Raw genomic sequence first — 19,499 nt, 5'->3', positions numbered from 1 at the left:
GAGCTAGTTATCAAACTAACAGCTTGTAGTTTTATGCTCTCAATATCCACACATTGCAAGAAGATAATGCGAAGCTGTTGAGAACTGTAGGAGCTGTTGAGGTTGTAGTCAAGCATGAAAGAACGGTCTTATGAGCATTGGATTTGCGTTCCAAGAACCAGTGAAGGTCTTTCGTCGAGACGAAAATGCGACAGGATCTCCCAAGCTGCCTTTCTAGGACGTTTCTAAATATCTGTTTCGCTGGAAAACAAAAAAGAAGAGGAGAAGGCTCTTAAGATGCTGTCTATAAACCTCTTCAGATCTGGGAGCTCAAACAGACTCGGAGCGAAACGGTTGATATATTGGTTTTCAATATTAGTGCAGGGATCCAAATTCGTCCTGTGTTGAAGATAAGTGTATCTCGGAGAGGCAATTTGGAATTCTATTGAATTTCGTGAGTCATTCCCATATTCAGACCCTGAATATTCGTACACGCCTGATAGTATGTCTGCGCCGTCTTGAGCGACTAGTAACGTTGATCATATTTCTTGTTTAAGTGGAAATATGGAGTTGGAAGCGCACGGAAAGTGAATCTAACACTTCTTTCAAAGTGATATAGAAAGACTGACGAAAATGGGCGATGCCGTCGAGTTTTTAGGGTCTTGTTTTTGTTTGGGTCGTACCGTCGTGTGTAAGGGTCGTACCATCGTGCTCTAGGGTTCTGCTGTCGTGCTTTGAGGGTCGTGCCGTCATGCCTTAAGGTCGTACCATTGTCATTTATGATCGTACCGTCGTGCTTTAGCATTATACCGTCTTACACTCAGGGTCGTACTGTCGTATTTCAGGGTCGTACCTTCGTGCTTTTGCGTCATTAAGGTCGTGCCCTGATTACCCTTAGGGTCGTACGGTCATGCTTTCATATGAACACGATCATGCTCTCATGCAATGCATCCACGGTCTTCGCCTGGCTTTACCGTGAGCAAGCTTAACACTTCGGATCGTTTTAACATACTAAATTGCTTCAAACGTTGCACTTTAAACATATCAACTTCCTTTTCGCTTACATTATATTGAAGTAACTCCAAGCTAATGGTAAAATGCGAGGAAAACAAACTTTATCTAAAATCCGACATCAATTTTGATTTTGGATGTCTAGAGGGCGTTATGTTGTACTTTGGACAGCTGTTGTCAGAGTTCGTACCACTGGTAGGTACATCGACGTACGTTCTCTCTCTCTCTCTCTCTCTCTCTCTCTCTCTCTCTCTCTCTCTCTCTCTCTCTCTCTCTCTCTCTCTCTCTCTCTCTCTCTATCTCTCTAGCCGATACACTCATCGAGGCGCCAGTGAACAGTGATAGGAAAGTGTCTCGTCTGTGTGCCTCGCGAGACGCCATGGTGAGGAACCCTAAAAGATGGAGATGGAGCCCTTGGAAGCACGTACAATATAGCGACGCTCACTAAAGCAGTGGAATGAGGCGACTTCCCGTCGCACACAAAGTTAATGGCTTTTTCAAGTCGTTGTGTTGTGGGTGACTAGACCAAAGGCTTTGGTGGAGTCAGTGAAGGCGAGAGCCACCGAGGGGTCTTTTGATTCTCGAGGTCAATAAAGTCAAGGTGGCTAAGGAGGCAGAAGGGTGACAGGGAAGGTGTTGATATACCAAACCACTGAGGATCTATGGAGATTTTGCAATGTCTGTGTAAGGGTAAGTAGGATACAAAGTGTTTTTCCCCTGTGGCGGCGAACCGAAGCATAAGGGTATGTTGCTAGGAAGGAAGGTAGAGCAAGGCTGGGGGGATCTCTGGGTGGGTGGCGGTGAGGTAAATGTTTATATGCTTAACGTACATCTTCATTGGAGAGGTGATTCATATGGGGGGAAAATGAAGAGGTTTACGCTTGTATAAACCAAATCAAGTTTGTCGGCTTCCCTCATCATTGTTTGATGACGGCCTGTCCCGGGCATTATAGCTAAATGTAGTAATAAGTCTTATAACCAGTAATTTGTACATGACTCGTTTACTGAGGATCTTGTGAATAGATTAGCGCCGTTGTGGTAGGTCAACCATTGTGTGTGTGTGTGTGTGTGTGTGTGTGTGTGTGTGTGTGTGTTTCTACGTGTCTTTTTTTTTCAAAGAAGAAAAAAAAATGTCATTTCACAACATTTCATATAATTTTGCCTGCAGGGCAATTCCGTTCTATAGACCCCTGATGACCTGGGTGGGGCGGCTTCCTCGAGGTGACCCGTCATATCAAAGGGACTTCAAGTCCTGTAATGAAGACGGAAATTACTAGGTATTGCCAAGGCTTCTTCGCTCACCTCACCCCGGGGCCAGTTGGTAACCCCTGGTTCGTGCTTCCTGCATCATGGAGTGGGGAGGGGAGAAGAGAGGGAGGGGTGGTAAGGTCCAACCGCTGCGTATGATGGTGATGGGGAGAGGGAAGGGGAGAGGGAAGGGGAGAGGGATGTTTAATGTTTGAGGGGCTGGGGTGGAGTTTAAGGGGGTTGAGATAGAGTGTAAAGAGATTAGATAAGTTATTGGAGGTTCCGATGGAGTGGAATGGTTGAGACGGAGTGGAAAACAATTGTGATAAATGAACAGAAATTAAAGGAAACAATATAGAGACGAGAAATCAGAATGTCTAAAAGTGGGAAAGGGAAATAAATTTTTGATCCCTGTAGGAGAGAGTGATATAGGGAGGAACGGAATAATGATAAATGAAGGTATATGAAGGACAGAGAGAGAGAGAGAGAGAGACCTTGTGCCGGTATGGCTTTTAAAACTGTTCTCCACAAGGGAGTAATTGGTTTAGTTACAAACCCTGAATTCACAAAACTATTAGTTTCATTAAAGTTATGAAGTTGTGTCATTAGCGATAACTTCGTGAGTTGGATATTATAGTTTATGAATATCTTCTCTGAAGGTTGTTACAAGATCGGTAAAGCGGCCTGTAGACATATGTATCCTTTATCACTACACTTGTTACATTGGTGTACATTTTTGGATGTATACCCGCTCACCTGTCGCCCGCCACACACCTGAACAATTGAGACCATCCACACTTCTTGCACTCGCCCACATACCTGATTCCCGGGTCATGGGCTCTGTCCTTGGGAGGTAGCCACTGTAGCCACTGTCCGTAAGGCGTGAACCGTGTTCCGACACAGTATTTTCTGAGTGTTATATTTCCCTTGTAGGGAGCGTGGGCTGGGCGAGGAGGGCTGGAGATTCTTCCCCTCCTGTATCGTTACTTTCCGAGAGCAAAGACAAGAGCAAGGAGTTAAGTGAGGATTTTTCTTTGAAGGAGCAGCCGTCTGATCTTAGTGTTGTCCTCAAAGCTTTAAGTAATGTATATTGCATATATTGCCTACCGTAAACACATCTTATACAGCTGTATATAAGTATACTAAAAGCATATCACTTGATTGAATATCACGGTAGACCTGTATATCATAGTATACATTATGTATTCCTATAATTTATTGTAATTTTAATGAAGAATACTCAGCGTCGTAAATAGTAATAAAAAAAAAAAGACGATATGAATTCCATCCATTTCCCACACTTCAAAAGTCTTCGAATTTTTTTCCCTCGTCGTAGACTAGCATATATTACATAACCAGGAAGAATATCATCACGAAAGATTACCCAAGGTGTTATCCTGAGAAGTAAAGAAAGAGAAAAAGAGACCTAAGATTTTTCCTTCTCAGACTACGCTAACGTAAACACCTTCTGCAACTTTTACGGGTGAGCTAAAGAGATGGTTGGGGGGTCTGACACGGCCGCCTGCGTCCGTCTTCCATTAGCGCTATCCTTGTTGCCAGCAGACCTCTCTCTCTCTCTCTCTCTCTCTCTCTCTCTCTCTCTCTCTCTCTCTCTCTCTCTCTCTCTCTCTCTGCCACTTGTCCGTAATTGCTAGTCTCATACTACTGCACAAGGCTAGGCTAGTTTTGTACACTCGTGGGAGCCGGGTCACGTCTTTTGAGCTTTTTCTAGTGTAACACAGCTTTTTAAACTTTCTTATACCATCAGCATTTACCATTGTATCGTACAGTTATTTCGTTCATCCAGTCTCCTGGTACTATAAAAGTATCTCTTGAACTTTTTTGACAAATTTCTTGCTAATACTTTTTTGGTACAACCTCAAGTTGCTCGCTGTCAACATCTTCAAAGTGGGTTAAGAAGTGGTAAAGAAAACTTTTAAGGTTTGACCAAATCATCCTTTACTTTTCTCTTTCCCATGAGATGTATGCACAGTGCGTATGCGTCAGCTGTATACATATACATTTTCTTTGGATCATGTATGCATCTGATGACCAAATAACCTATCAATTTGTAAAGACATCTTAAGGTAGGAAGAAGACAGATCATTTCAAATCGTAGATCCATCATCAATTTGGTTCTGCATCCCGCAAGGAAACGTACATTGGATTTTGCTTCTTTTTTTTTTTTTTTTTCTTGAAGTCTCATTATCACTAATTTTCTGAACCCCCTTGACGATGATTGCCTTCCCAGAAGCAATTTTGTAGAGTACATAACAACTTTAGCATTGTCCCAAAAGCAATTTCGTAGAGTATATAACAACTTTAACATTGGTTTTCATATATTGACATATTTTTTCCTGGAGAAACTCTTAAGTGATGTAGTTTGAAAAAGATGATAATATGCAAGAACCTACATAATTATTTTACGATTGATACATAACCATTTCTGGAAAGTTTCCCCTCCCTCCCCTCCGCCCCTACAGGATAACGAAAGGAATTGCTCCTACGTTTTCTAATACCACTGAAAGCTTCAAGTCATCGAGTAAATCCTCAAAGAAACATCACTGTCACAAGAGGAACAATATACACATATCACACTACCTACGCTCGGAAAAACCAGGACTCCAGCGGTTGGGAGGAGGAGAAGAGGGGGGGAAAAAATATGAAAGGATGTTCGACGTTTTGCCGAGAGAGAGAGAGAGAGAGAGAGAGAGAGAGAGAGAGAGAGAGAGAGAGTCGCATTGAGTAGTTTGAGGAAACGAAAATGGAGACAAGTAATTCTTTCCGAACTCCTGTTTTTTTCTTTTTTTTCTATGACGTTCGCTGAAGCTTATGTGAGTGCCACTCGTCTGCTGCTATTGTTAGAGTCTTTTCCATGACCCGCTGGGAAAACTTTTTCAAATAGATCGTGTCTCGCCTTACCCTTCGTTATTTAAGGTTGGTATAATAAAGGTGAAGTTTGCACGACGATTCTTTGATATGATTACAGAGAATATTCTTTTTTTCTAAAGTAGATGTACTTAATATAGCAGATAGACAGTGGATGTGAGTGAGTTGGTTGGTTGATTGGTTAGATGGTTGTTTAGGTTTCAGTCCTGTCACCTGTTACTATTGATAGGGCAGTTCTATTTACATAATGGTCGTTAAGGTTAGGTTGAGATAGGACTAATTCATCAGGGCAGGTGAGGCTTATCGACCTAACATAGCCTACATCATGAGCCTTATCGACCTATCATAGCCTACATCATGCGCCTTATCGACCTATCATAGCCTACATCATGCACCTTATCGACCTAACATAGCCTACATCATGCGCCTCATCGACCTAACATAGAGTTTACATCATGCGCCTTATCGACCTAACATAGCCTACATCATGCGCCTTATCGACCTAACATAGAGCTTACATCATGCGTCTCTCGCTTCATTTGTTCGTGACGTCAGAGACAGTAAATCTAACGTAGTGTAAACAGATGAGGAACCTCTTGCGTACACCTCCACTCGCCGTGGCTCAAGTCTTGACCTGTTCTTTCTCCTTACCACTTGATGTGAAGCCTCTCTCTATGAAATATAACCTTTGAAGTACTCTCAGGATAGATACTGAAAGAATAATAATGTGTCTAGTGCGACATTTGTCGAAAGTGATGCTCTACTTGCGTGGGAGAGCCAGGACAAAAAAGGAAAAAGAAAAGAAAATAGCGTGAGGAAACTCGGAGTAAGGTAGGAGTGTAAAGTTACAGTGGGTTCTGAGACGAAAGGCCAATTGAAGAACAGTGCGACTCATCCATCTTGTAAAAATTCATATACACTTTTCCAAAAGAAGGAACAGAGAAGGGAGTCAAGTGAGGATTTCCCTCAAAGGTTCGGTCCTCTGTTCTTAACGCTACCTCGCTGACGTGGGAAAGGGCGAATAGTATGGAAAAAAAAACATATATATATATATATATATATATATATATATATATATATATATATATATATATATATATATATATATATATATATATATAGTGAAGCTTCATGACACCTGAGCATAGCACATGGAATATCACGAAGACCGGATCAAATCAACATCACTGAACCCTCATGATCCACGGGTCGTTATTTCGCTTCATCGAATCAAAGCTTCACCAGCAGGTAAAGGAACAATTCTCTTTGACATATCCATAATCTTATCCCAGTGATCACTTCCTGTTCTCTCTCTCTCTCTCTCTCTCTCTCTCTCTCTCTCTCTCTCTCTCTCTCTCTCTCTCTCTCGTGATAATCCCTATGCAATCTACTCACTATCGTACAGTCACAGTTTTTGGCAATTCAAGGTTATATCTAAGCTATTTCTCGTATAGATTTCTAATATATTCAAGATTTCCTAACCACTTCTGAAGTTCCCTTTGCCCCCCCCCCCCCCCCCCCCACCCGTCCCACCATTGTGACGAATGGCGAGGGAGGAAATGCATCACGCGAGAAAATTTAGGTCATAGAAAAATTAGAATAGTTAAGTGACACTACCACACTCCTGTGTTGTACGTCAGACGGGAGGAGGCGACCTACATGAGGCCATGAAAAGACGCAGTGTGGAGATTCCTACGTTGTGTGTGTGTGTGTATGAGAGAGAGAGAGAGAGAGAGAGAGAGAGAGAGAGAGAGAGAGAGAGAGAGAGAGAGAGAGAGAGAGGGAATGGTAAAGGAGAGACCATGGATGACAATGAGAGATAGAAGGATGAGGAGAAAGAAAAGAGAGAGAGAGAGAGAGAGAGAGAGAGAGAGAGAGAGAGAGAGAGAGAGAGATGGTGCATATATATATAAAAAAAAAAAGGCAAGCTTAAATATAAGGAGGGAAGGGGGGAAGAAAAATGTTTTTTTTAAAAAGAACGAGTCAAATATAAATCCCTCTCACGCGCCATCACCAGGTATCCCCCACACATCAGGCTGGCTGACACACAGATACGCAACGTACACACAGGCGGAACCAACATATCAACTCGAGAAGTTCCCTTCACATTACGCCAACCCTGTCGCTCTGAGCTATCGTGTTCCCCACACCCAGGCATAGATAAACTTCTCTGTCGACGGTAAGAGATAAATGGAAATAAGAAAAAAGATTTTCCTCCCTCACTTTTGCCATGAGCCAGCAAAGTGTCGACGCCAGAAGTATTTGTGTGGATGTGTGTGTGGGTGTGGGTGTGTGGGTGTGTGTGACATATAACGCTGAGAGACTCTTGGAAACTTTTTGGCTCAATTTGTCGTATCGTTCGAGATCCAAACGTCGGAGACTTCCCTGAGTTGCAGTTAGTGGCCAATGAAAACGTTGCACCCTACTTGCCTAGATAGAGAATAGACGAGGACTTCAATCTTATTTTCTCCGGGAATATAGTTCGAGTCTCTCTCTCTCTCTCTCTCTCTCTCTCTCTCTCTCTCTCTCTCTCTCTCTCTCTCTCTCTCTCTCAACGACCCAACGCCCTCGCTTCCTACCAACACTCTGACGTAGGCGGCGGTACGGAGGGCCGCGGGAGGGAGGGGTGCAAAGAGTGAATTATACGGAAGTAGAACGAGGCTCCCGCCCAGGGAGAGGCCAGTGGTCTGTCTCCCTGGATGGCATTAGCGGAGAGAGAGAGGAGAGGGAGAGAGAGAGAGAGAGAGAGAGAGAGAGAGAGAGAGAGAGAGAGAGAGAGAGGAGAGAGGGAGAATCAGATATCATTACCCCAGTGAATATAAACGACAAGTACTTCCTCGTTGGGTCATGTAATACCAACTTGTGACGTGCTTTTTCACAGGCATCCTTACACTATATTCATCCATTTACTCACCCACTCAGGATATTCATCCACGTACTCACCCACTCAGGCTCCTGCTGACTCTGTCAACCGCACGAAATACTCAACCATTCTATCATTCACCGGAAAAATAAGTATATGCAAAGCCCTGGTCATTCACAACAACTGTTTGTACCATACTTACCAGATCAAGTGCCAAGGGCAACTGATATGAGTCAGGTTATATGTAATTTTTTCCACGCCGTGGGGCGAGGTGTGGGTGATACAAAAGAGAAATATAACAGTCAGCAGGTATATATGTATGTATATATATATGTATGTCTGTATGTATACATGTATGTATGTATGTATGTATGTATGTATGTATGTATGTATGTATGTATGTATTACTTTAAATTCTAGAAATATTTTTCATTCTACTTCCACCCTCAGGTAGACTCACCCACCCACCTCGTGAAGTCTTCCCCGTCGGTGAGAACAGAGACACAGTGGCAGGTCAGAGCCGCCTCCTCAGTGCACCTCAACCTTACCTTCGCGACGACCCGGCCAGGATACACGACCACAGAATCAAGTACGATATGCGTAGACGTTCCCAGGCCACATTCTAAGGAGTCTGTGGAGCGAGATTACGTTAGCATTCTGTCTTACGATGCAAATACACACACACACACACACACACACACACACACACACACACACACACACATTGAAATGAGTGACCAACGAATCAGAGGAGGTAAGTAAACACACATTGCCTCCATCTTAATGCCCATTCTGCGTGACCTCATTTCACGTTTGCGGATATAAGAGCTCGGAAGCTTGCTTGAGTGTGGTGGAGGACTCAGTGGGTCTGCTACGTGGGTCTGGTACCTGGGTCTGTTGTACGTGGGTCTGGTACCTGGGTCTGTTGTACGTGGGTCTCTGTTATATGAAGCAGAGTCAGTTGTATCTCGATTGTATCTGTGTCTTTTTTTCTCTGTTGTATCTGTTTTACCTGTTGCACTTGGGTCTGTTGTGCTTGGGGGTCTGTTGACCCTAGGTCTGTTGTACTTAGGCCCGTTGTGCCCAGGTCTGTTGACCCTAGGTCTGTTGTACTTAGGTCCGTTGTGCCTCGGTCTGTCTTATCTGGGTCTTTTCTAGGTGGGTTTGTTGTATTTGGGTCTTCTCTAGCTGGGTCTGTTGTATTTGGGTCTTCTCTCGGTGGGTCTGTTGTATTTAGGGTCTTCTCTCGCTGGGTCTGTTGAATTTGGGTCTTCTCTACCTGTGTCTGTTGTATTTGGTTCTTCTCTGGCTGGGTCTGCTGTATTTGGGTCTTCTCTCGCTGGGTCTGTTGTATTTGAGTCTGTTCTACTTAAGTCTGTAATAGATAAGCTGAGGATTCCTCGTGCATTTTCTTGTTTTCAGGAAATATCACTCAATTATTTTCCACGGAGAAATAATGAGATTTTTGCATTTCATTTCTCACTTCTCACACTTTATAACGGTATCTTGTATTTCATGAGGTTCCTGAATAGTCAGAGTGGAAATCAAGGCAATCATTTGAGAGAAGATATTCATATAACCTCTGTATTCGAAGAATACTAAGAGTCCTTTTATTCAGTTCAATCCCTGGACGATACGTCGCATCCAAATCACCTCATAAGATGCAGGCATTTGTTGGAGAAGCAGTGACCTGGAAAAGTCTTATCTATGTTTCATTCATACATTCCCAAAATAGAGATTTGTGACCGTCAACCGATGCAGGGAAAGGCAAGACCCCGCCGTATGCCTCGTTATTTTTCCCCTCCGGCCTAAAAATACTGCCCGTGTTGAATGGGGTGAAGGCGAGGTGAGAATGGCCTGGCAGGTGAGGGACGGAACCCGTGCGGAACTCAATCATTCAATTCTGACGAATAGAAACACTCCTCTCTCCTCTCCCCTGTTGGGGGAGCTTGTGATGCTTGCCGTGTAGGGGGAGAGATGAAAGCTGGAAGGGGAAAAGGGGAGAGGGGTGATGTGGAAGAGGTAAGAGATGGAAGAAAAGGAGGGGATGGGGAAATGGGTGAGGTCTGGGAGGGTTGTTACTCAAAAGACTGGAGGGAAAGATTCAGTGATGTGTTTGTTCAAGGACCCTATTTCCTCTGGGGGTGCAGGAGGTGTGTCTTACAGTTCCTCGCTGAGTGAGTGATCTCCTGGAAGGTGGTTTGGCTAATGTTATCCTCCTTCCTTGTTTTTCCCTCATCACTCTCGTCATTTTCGTTGATGATGGTGCAGAGGATGTCACCAAGGACGACCCGACGACCCTCCATAGTGCAAAGGATGTCATCAAGGACGACCCTCCATAGTGCAAAGGATATCATCAAGGACGACCCTCCATAGTGCAAAGGATATCATCAAAGACGACCATCCATAGTGCAAAGGATGTCATCAAGGACGACCATCCATAGTGCAAAGGATGTCATCAAGGACGACCATCCATAGTGCAAAGAATGTCATCAAGGACGACCATCCATAGTGCAAAGGATGTCATCAAGGACGACCATCCATACCTCTGAGTATGTCACCAAGGACGACCATCCGTAGCTCACAGGATGTCACCAAGCTCAGGAACAACCAGAGCTCGGTGGATGTCACCATGGACGAAAAAAAAAGAAAACACCCGCATTCCAGCAGACGTCATCAAACACCCACATGAACTACAACTCAGGTGATGTCACCAAAACAAAGACATCCACAACTTCGAGATGTCACCAGAGATAAACGTCCACATCTCAAATTGATGTCAAAATTGTCACCAAACACACGCATTCAAGGCATTTAAACAGAAGTTAACATTCTCATTTAAGCATGAATTAACATTCGACATCTCATTACAAATCATTTGGTCTATATCTTTGCACCATTGTTTCTACATATTTGAATTTTCTAATGGCAAGAAAAATGTTTTTTTAAACGATGGAGAAAAAGGACAAGGGAACTCAGAATGACAGAGAAATCGTGGCCAAAACTGAAGAGAAATATATTCGACTGCTCAGGTGCTTATATATAAGGTCTTAGTGAACATATTCCGAGGAAGATATAACTACATCCCAAAGGATATGCCATGACGTCATATAAAAGCCCCCAGGCGCTCAGGGTTAAACTATAAGACGCCAGGAAAACGTGACTCTTACGTCACTATGAACGTTAGAGGAACGCAAAGGGATTTGTCGTCGTGAGAAACGTTCGCTCCAGAGAACGAGAAAACGTTCTGCAGAAGGGAAGGAGATGCAGGTAAAAGCATCAGCTGTGTGAGATGATATTCGCAACGATCATAAACGTCAAAGATCTTATCACACAGCTAGACACAAGGGCAACGGAGAGACCAAGCTATTGTGTGTGTGTCTGTCTGTCTTTGTCTCTTTTGCCCGTGTGTGTGTGTGTGTGTGTGTGTGTGTGTGTGTGTCCATTTTTCATTTCTGTATATTAGCTGAGACGGCACCGGCAACTGAGTGCTCTAATCAAGGCCATCTCATTAACGCTGTATATATACACACCTTAGCTTAAGCCAGGTACCACCCAATGCGTGCGTCAGTTTATCCTTGCGTCTGTATGTGTACGTGTGTATTTGTGCATGTGTGTAATTATCAGCACGTCTACTTCTTTTAATGTATGAGATTGTGTGTGTATATATATATATATATATATATATATATATATATATATATATATATATATATATATATATATATATTCATGAACTCGTCTCCCACCAGTCAAACTCACACTCGTGCCAAGTTCTGTTCGTATCAGGGACCTTGCACGACCCGTCGATTCGCTGATAACATTTTACTCGATAGTTGAAATCTTCCTCCAAATGAATGGACATTAAAGCTGTCCTCTTCCTCACCTTCCGCCGCCACCGTCGCTTGCTCCAGGCATGTAAATGTATAGTTCATACCCTCGGCCGGTGAGGACGCATCAAGGACCCATTGAATTCAGACGACGTAATGAAACGCGGGAGCCGTGACTTCGATCATCCGCTTAATTCACGATAGATAATGTCATACAGATCGATAGATAATCACATACAAATCATCAATATGACCATAAGATTATATGTCGCTCGATAGATGTTGCTGAAGGGGGCCAGGTGAGGATATTCCCTCAAAGGCCCAGTCCTCTGTTCTTAACGCTACCTCGCTATCGCAGGAAATGGCGAATAGTATAAAAAAAATATATATATATATATATATATATATATATATATATATATATATATATATATATATATATATATATATATATATTTCTTAAACTATTCGCCATTTCCCGCGTTAACGAGGTAGCGTTAAGAACAGAGGACTGGGCCTTTTTTGGAATATCCTCACCTGGCCCCCTCTGTTCCTTCTTTTGGAAAATCAAAAAAAAAACGAGAGGGGAGGATTTCCAGCCCCCCGCTCCCTCCCCTTTTAGTCGCCTTCTACGACACGCAGGGAATACGTGGGAAGTATTCTTAATCCCCTATCCCCAGGGATAATATATATATATATATATATATATATATATATATATATATATATATATATATATATATATATATATACATATATTCGTCTGTTTCCTTGCGCTACCTCGCAAACGCAGGAGACAGCGACAAAAAAGACAAAAAAAAAAAAATATATATATATATATATATATATATATATATATATATATATATATATATATATATGAGTGACATAGTGTAATGGAAGGACATCGAATGATTTCTATCCGAAAAGCAGGTAGTTCCTGGGTAGATGACTTGTGTTGCGTGTGGGGTCTGGCTTCTCCCTCAATACGACTGCATCCATGCAGCGCACGCCCATAGATTCCATCTTGATATCGATCACATTATTCTGTCTATCTGTCTATCTCTACTTCATCGAAGCATCCCAGAGTACAGACAGGAATGATTTGTGCTTTGCGTCCAACTCACTGATCCTCGTCATACGTCGAGGTATTCTATCACGGGCACACCTGATCAGAGAGATACGTAGGTGGGGCCAGAGGTGGTGCGACATTCAGGTAGGTGCCTCACTCCGAGGATACTACCAAAAAAAGGCGCCCGGAGACGCTCCGTCACTTTGCGCTCCTTACCTCTCAGCCTAGGGGACATTGAGGGTCGGAACTCAAAAACGTGCCAAAGGCGCTAAGCTAAACCGACTGGCTCTCGTCCAGAGAAGATGTGTGCATCGGTAGGTTCGCAGGGAGCTAACGGGTGGGTAGATGGCTGGCTGGCGATCGTCCAGCGGTAGGTGTGGACGTGGGGGTCGAAGAGTGTCACCAGACTCCAGGGATGGTCAAGCGCTTGGCTGGCACTCGCCCAGCTCAAACGTCCCCGTGATGCCAGAGGCTCGCGGTGTCGCTGTAGGGTTCCTGGGGCTCACCTGATGGTTGGCACTTGTTCAGGAGAGATGTGTACGTGGTGCCATAGCCCCACGGGTGGTCAGGGATTGGCACTTGCTCAACAGCGAGAAACTAGGAGGAGGCACTGTAGGTTGCAGTGGACTCGCGAAGTTATCTAAGTTACGTCACTTGACGTTGGTGCTACGTACCACCGAAGAATGGAGAGTATTAGGTCAATGTAATTTTGTAATTGTCACCCTCAGGTCATTGAACGTCGCATATATACGTATATTAAGAGATATGTGTGTGTGTGTGTGTGTGTGTGTGTGTGTGTGTGTGTGTGTGTGTGTACCTGCTGGTCATTTTTTACACCTCAACAAGTTGGTGTCAAGAAAAGACCTCGGAGCCTTTGAGATCAAAATCCTCGCTTCGCTTGACTCCTTCACCGGCGATAGTGCAGAAAACAGGGATTCCCAGCTGCCGCCCATCTCAATAGCTTCTGCGACACGTGGAGATACGTGGGCGGTATCCCTCCTACCCTTGTCCCTCTCTTGTGCTAATTCTGAATTCCGTGTGAATCTGTCCTGAGCTGGTATCAGTCATTGTCTCTGGGTACGTACGTATGCTAGTGGCTTCTTTCTTTTTTTTGGGTATGGTACGAGCTGATGTCAGTGGTCGTCTCTCGCTTGTCGCCATAAAACACTTACATCAACACCACACTTGACAGTAGGGGTACTGAAGACCCCCACACACACACACTAACACACACACACACACACACACACACACACACACACACACACACACACACACAAGCTATTCACATCCTACATTCGGCCAAGAACATAATAGGCTTCTCAGTTCTTCTAGTCACGGCATTTGAAAATGCACACAAAGGTCTTAAAGAGAAAGACCGGAGAAAAAAGCAAATGACTTCCACAGAAAGATTAGAGGCATTAGATTAATCCGTCACGGAAGAGAGAAGAGTAAAGAGTGACCTGATCACAACCTGTGTGTTAAGACGTCACAAGAGAGAAATTCCACGAAAGATGGAAGAACAGGACTTCCCACAGTCCGTAGCATGAAATCGTCCAAAACACATATTATAAAATATACACCGATGTACATTAACAGTATACACAGAATAAACAGAACGACGCCGCCAGTGTGAATGTGGACAGTATACACAAGTTTTAAAAGATACGATAATAGAGAAAGGACAAGAGATATGGTGACCTACTCGTTGTAGAATGCCCTCCAACGTACAGTACAAATAGACAATCGCAAATGGATAATTAATTCCATACGTATCCACCCACCCACCACCCACACACACACACACACACACACACACAATAAACCGCCTCCAACAGCCCCCCTGCCCTTTACCTTTCCCGTCCATAGACTTTAAACCACATATTGTTTGAGTTGATTAATTAACCCAGGCGCTACAGTAGAGCTGGGCGGGTCTCTGGCTAATGGTAGACTCTGCCTTTTGATACACAGTTGAATACTTAAAGGTGAAATGAACGTTATGTGATACAGGACGACATGTACTTTGCAAACATTGGTGGTATTCGCTGAATAGTGGTGGTTTTCGGTAGGCTATTGTGGTGGTGGTAGTGGTATTCGGTAGATCGCAATGGTGTCCGTAAACTTTGCTGGAATTCGAAACAGTTTGAGGATATTCAACATTGTTCTGGCAATATTCGGTAGACTATAATGGTTTTCTTGTGAATCATGGTGGTATTCGGTAAACTGTAGGTGGTATTCTGTAAAATGTGTGGTAAATGTAAACTGTGTTGATATTCGGTAAATTCTGGTAGATGTGTTCTATAAACCGTCGTGGTAGTCTGTATATCGTGGTGATATTCGGTAAACTTTGTAATGGTATTCGCTAAAAACGACTGTAATATTGATGTCCTTAAGTTGTTATTTCCTGATGTTCAGAGTTGGTTCCTTATGGGGAACTGATTATAATGATACATAAAACGAAAAAAAATAATGAAACCACCTTGCAGAAATTCGTTGTATATCCGTTTCTATTTCTGATATTCTTAGTCATTTTATGAAGTTAAACTTACTGGACCCATATGGGGGGATAGGCTTCAAATGAATGCGGTAAAAAGAAGAATGAGTGTACATAGATGGGATGAAAGAATAAAGAAGAGGAAAGAGAGGTGGTGAAACAAGGTGAGGAGAAGGAGTTTTATACGTAATGCAAAGATAATAGCGTACGTAGCACGGAGGCTTTACTTAATCTGCTAACGAACGCCTAAGCTTCTTGCAGCGTTACCCATTCCAACCTTCAACTTCTGCTGTCATTTAAGTACCGTTTTGTACAGTCATGAACCCAGCAGGAGGTTCATGAGTCGACGAAGGACGTGCTGAGACCCTGGGGTTCCCTGGGTTAAGGAGGTCATCAGTATAGCGTAGCCAGAACAGCGTCTTTTAGCGTCCTCTTCGTTTTCTTCTACTTTTCTGTCGTAGTGGTCTTTAACACACCGCAGACTTCTACAAGGTTACACCACTTTCAACCCATCGTCTCTCATCAGTCACGGTTCTAAGAGGTAAACCAAGCGGTGTTTACAAAATATTTCGTGTTTGTTCAGTGTATCCTGCAATATGCCTCTAGCTCCACCATAGAGAACGGGAATATTATGTAGTATTCACAACATTTTTAAATGATTAGAACTGTTTCATTTAGTATTTGAAGTATTTGCGAAACTCGAAGCTTGTCTCGTGTGTGGTATTATGAATCAATGTCTATGTAAATACAATACAATAGTATTCTCTCTGCTTTAAATATTGTCAACGTAATATCATGGTACGATTTATTGCATAACTTCTTTTACTGTGAGACCAAGTGTCATGTTGTACAATTGCCTACTTCAACGTCGAGGTTTATACAATGAGAGATAAAGAAATGGCTATTACTTCTCAGGAAATATCCTAGTTCTCATACTGATAGGAATATGTATAATCTTTCCAGTGTCTGAGACTCTCTCGCATCTTTCACATTTCTGTGTTCTGATATGTCGACGAGGAGTTCCGTTAGGAAGGTCTCTGACCCTCTCTCTGTATTCCACTGTAATAAAGGACGACTCGGATCATCTTCCTGTTGGGGGCAGTAATCCACGTAGGCCTCATAGTGCCTATAGAGACTGGTAGGACCAGGATCACAGGGTAGTAATAGGCTGTGGAATAATCAGGAGGAGTGATTGTAAGGGGGAACACGTAACGTTTGGATCTCCACACAGCTGGCTCGCCTTGGAGAAGCTGCTCTGGGAAGTTATTAGCTCGATAGGTCGGTGATGGCGTCTTAGAAGAGATTCAGTGATGATCGTAGTATATATATTTACCATAGATTGGCTATGTGTGTTCGTTTGGACATGTGTGGGAAGCCATGGACGAATATATATAGCCTGCCTGTAACCTAAGAGGGCAATGAGTTCTCGTTTGCTCGTTTAAACAGGGATGTATTGGTTCAGAAGCTTCGACTCGCCTAGATGAAAGATCGGATCCAACTTAAATCATTATTCTAATACGAATGAGACTTTGTGAATACTTCTGGAAGTCTTAGTGCATGTGTGTGTGTGTGTGTGTGTGTGTGTGTGTGTGAACTTTTCATTGCTCGTGCTCATTGTTAGAGCTGTTCGTTCATAAACCCAGTACTAATAAGATAATGTTCTTCCTAATTAGATATTCAGTCGATCTCTTCTTGTACTCGCGCTTCTACTTCAACATCTGCTACGGTTTCCCCATCAAGTATTAAAAGAGGATTGAGTACGTAAACCTCTGCCACATTTTTGCTAGCTGCTTACTTCCACCAAGTACGCTCTCGTCTTCTCTTTGCCTCGAATGCCAGTCGTTTCCTATGTTCCCTCTTAAGGCCAGATAGGAAAGAGAGGAGGCAGTTTGCCTTGAGTTCCTTCCCTTCCTGGGGTCCCCTTAGAAGTCCCAGATTAAAAGTCAGGAAGAGAGAGAGAGAGAGAGAGAGAGAGAGAGAGAGAGAGAGAGAGAGAGAGAGAGAGAGAGAGAGAGAGACTACTTACGAGTGCCTACGGTGAGATTTTGCAATGTAGAGGGGCCAAAGTGTTGTGATAGAGAGTACGTGATACATGGATTGAACAGAGTAAAAAAATCGGCGTTGTTTCAAAAGAGGAGGCGAGGCTCACTTATGCCATCGACCCAGGGCCTCATGTTCGCTCAGGGCAGCCCTGGCTAACGCCCCTATAGTAACGAATGTCGTTGAACACATTCCTCCCGCTCCGCCTCCCGTCTCAATACCCACCTCACCCTTTGCCTCACTACCTCACCCCTTAATGCTTCACCATGCACTTCCCGATGCACCTGATGCAGTCGACTGACAGCACGTCACCCCCTGTATACCACAACGCTCTAGTTCACTTTATCCCATGCACGCCTCACACCCTCCTGCATGCTGAGGCCTCGATCACTCAAAACATCTTCCGCTCTATCCTTCCATTTGTAGTTCGGTTATTTCCTCCCCTCATTTAAATCATGTCTACACTTAAATTCCACCTTCACATTTAGATTCAAAAAGCCTGTCGTATTTCTATGCAGAATTTCATATATGATTAGAAGACTGGATAATCAAAGAAAAATTCCAAATGATAGTCATAGGCAAATATCTTGGAATAAATTCATAGCAAATGGACGTCAGACTCAAGAGACAAAACTGCCAATCATATGAGAGGTCATGTCGTGGCAATGACCCACCCACTTGTCCTTGACTTGACCTTGTCGTCGGGTGCCCTCACAACTTCACATCAGTCTGGCACAGTAATCACATTTCGTCCTCTTTTTTTCCTTCATCTCTCCCCTTTCATTCCAGGCACACAAATTGAAATGCCTTTTTTCTTTCCTATACGGCCGAACGAAATTAGGATTCTTGTTGCAAGGGTGCATGAGGAGGAGGGTGGGTGTGAGAGGTGAGACGACGGGGTGAGAAGGAAGGAGGTGAATGGTGAGAGAAGGCATGGGTGGTGGAAGGGAAGAAGGAGATGGTGATAAAAGGGAGGGAGTGGAGTAAGAGGGGATAAAAGGGAGGATGTAAGATGTAAGTGATGAGTGTGTGTGATTGATATAAAAGATGGACTAGGTGAGAGACATGAGATGGAAGAAGTAAAAAGTGAGAGAGAGGAAGTGAGAGGAAACGAGAGAGAGAAAAAGAGACAGCAACGTCAATCAGTCAGCAACTGAGTATAGTTATGTCGTCTGCACTCCACATCTCCTGCAGATCAAACAGCCTCGTGAATCAGTAGGTTCTTATCGAGACAGGAAACTTTCTCTCACCTACGTCGTGTTCATGTGACTTCGTTCATAGTGGAGGGTTGTCGAAATGCTATACACCGCTATGGACAACACCCATGATGAAACGCTTCGTCTGTCTTAACTATTGTGGTGATGAGTCTTAAATGCATCTAACATATTCGTGAAAATTCCGTAGATTACATGAGTTTTACGTATATTGTTGAAGTTTCTTGTACCAGTTGTTCTGAACCACTCTTGAACACGACGGTACGATACATTGAATACGTTAGTGCGATACTTTGAACACGACGTTCCGATACCTTCGACCTGGCTCGTAAGAATTATGTTAAAAGTTCCTCCAGACTCTCATACCCAAGTGTCGTATCATCGTCCTCAAAGGTCGTTCCGTTGTGCTTAATGGAAGGTCGTCCCGTCGTGCTTACGAGGTTGAACGCATAACCAGCGCATTAATCTCCAAGAATTAATGACGTATGTATCGAAGCATGATCCGGTACGCTTCGCACTAGGATAGGTCGAACTGTACGCTTCTGAATCAGGAGAGATGAATTTGCTCATGAACTAACACATTTTTGCCCTCGGCTATTTTGTGGGTTTGTTATGTATTTTCAGTTTAATGACTCTTCAGTAATTGATAGCCATTAGAATCCAAAGGCACATAATTAGTCCCGTAAATGAGCTAAGTAATGAACTATATCCAGTCATGAAAAAGTTGGTAAATCTCTTAATTCAGTGCACGAGTGAGTAGATGGTCATAAATAAAGAAAAATCATTCGATTGATAAAAATGTCAAACTATTTTGGACAGAATGAAACGAATCATTTCAAGAAAATGATCATGAAAGGTG

At 43.3% G+C, this 19,499-nt stretch overlaps 1 long non-coding RNA gene across 1 annotated transcript in view; it reads left to right on the top strand.

The window, feature by feature from the left end:
* LOC139760597 (uncharacterized) overlaps positions 1-19,499 on the top strand; it is a 121,291-nt gene that overhangs the window by 33,036 nt on the left and 68,756 nt on the right. Inside the window, exon 4 of the long non-coding RNA XR_011715369.1 lies at positions 8,441-8,579. This is a non-coding gene — a long non-coding RNA (uncharacterized lncRNA). The remainder of the gene's footprint in view (positions 1-8,440; positions 8,580-19,499) is intronic.

This window comes from Panulirus ornatus, chromosome 37 (assembly GCF_036320965.1).
Source record: "Panulirus ornatus isolate Po-2019 chromosome 37, ASM3632096v1, whole genome shotgun sequence".
Taxonomy (NCBI): Eukaryota; Metazoa; Arthropoda; class Malacostraca; order Decapoda; family Palinuridae; genus Panulirus; species Panulirus ornatus.
This window is presented reverse-complemented; position numbering and strand designations above follow the sequence as displayed.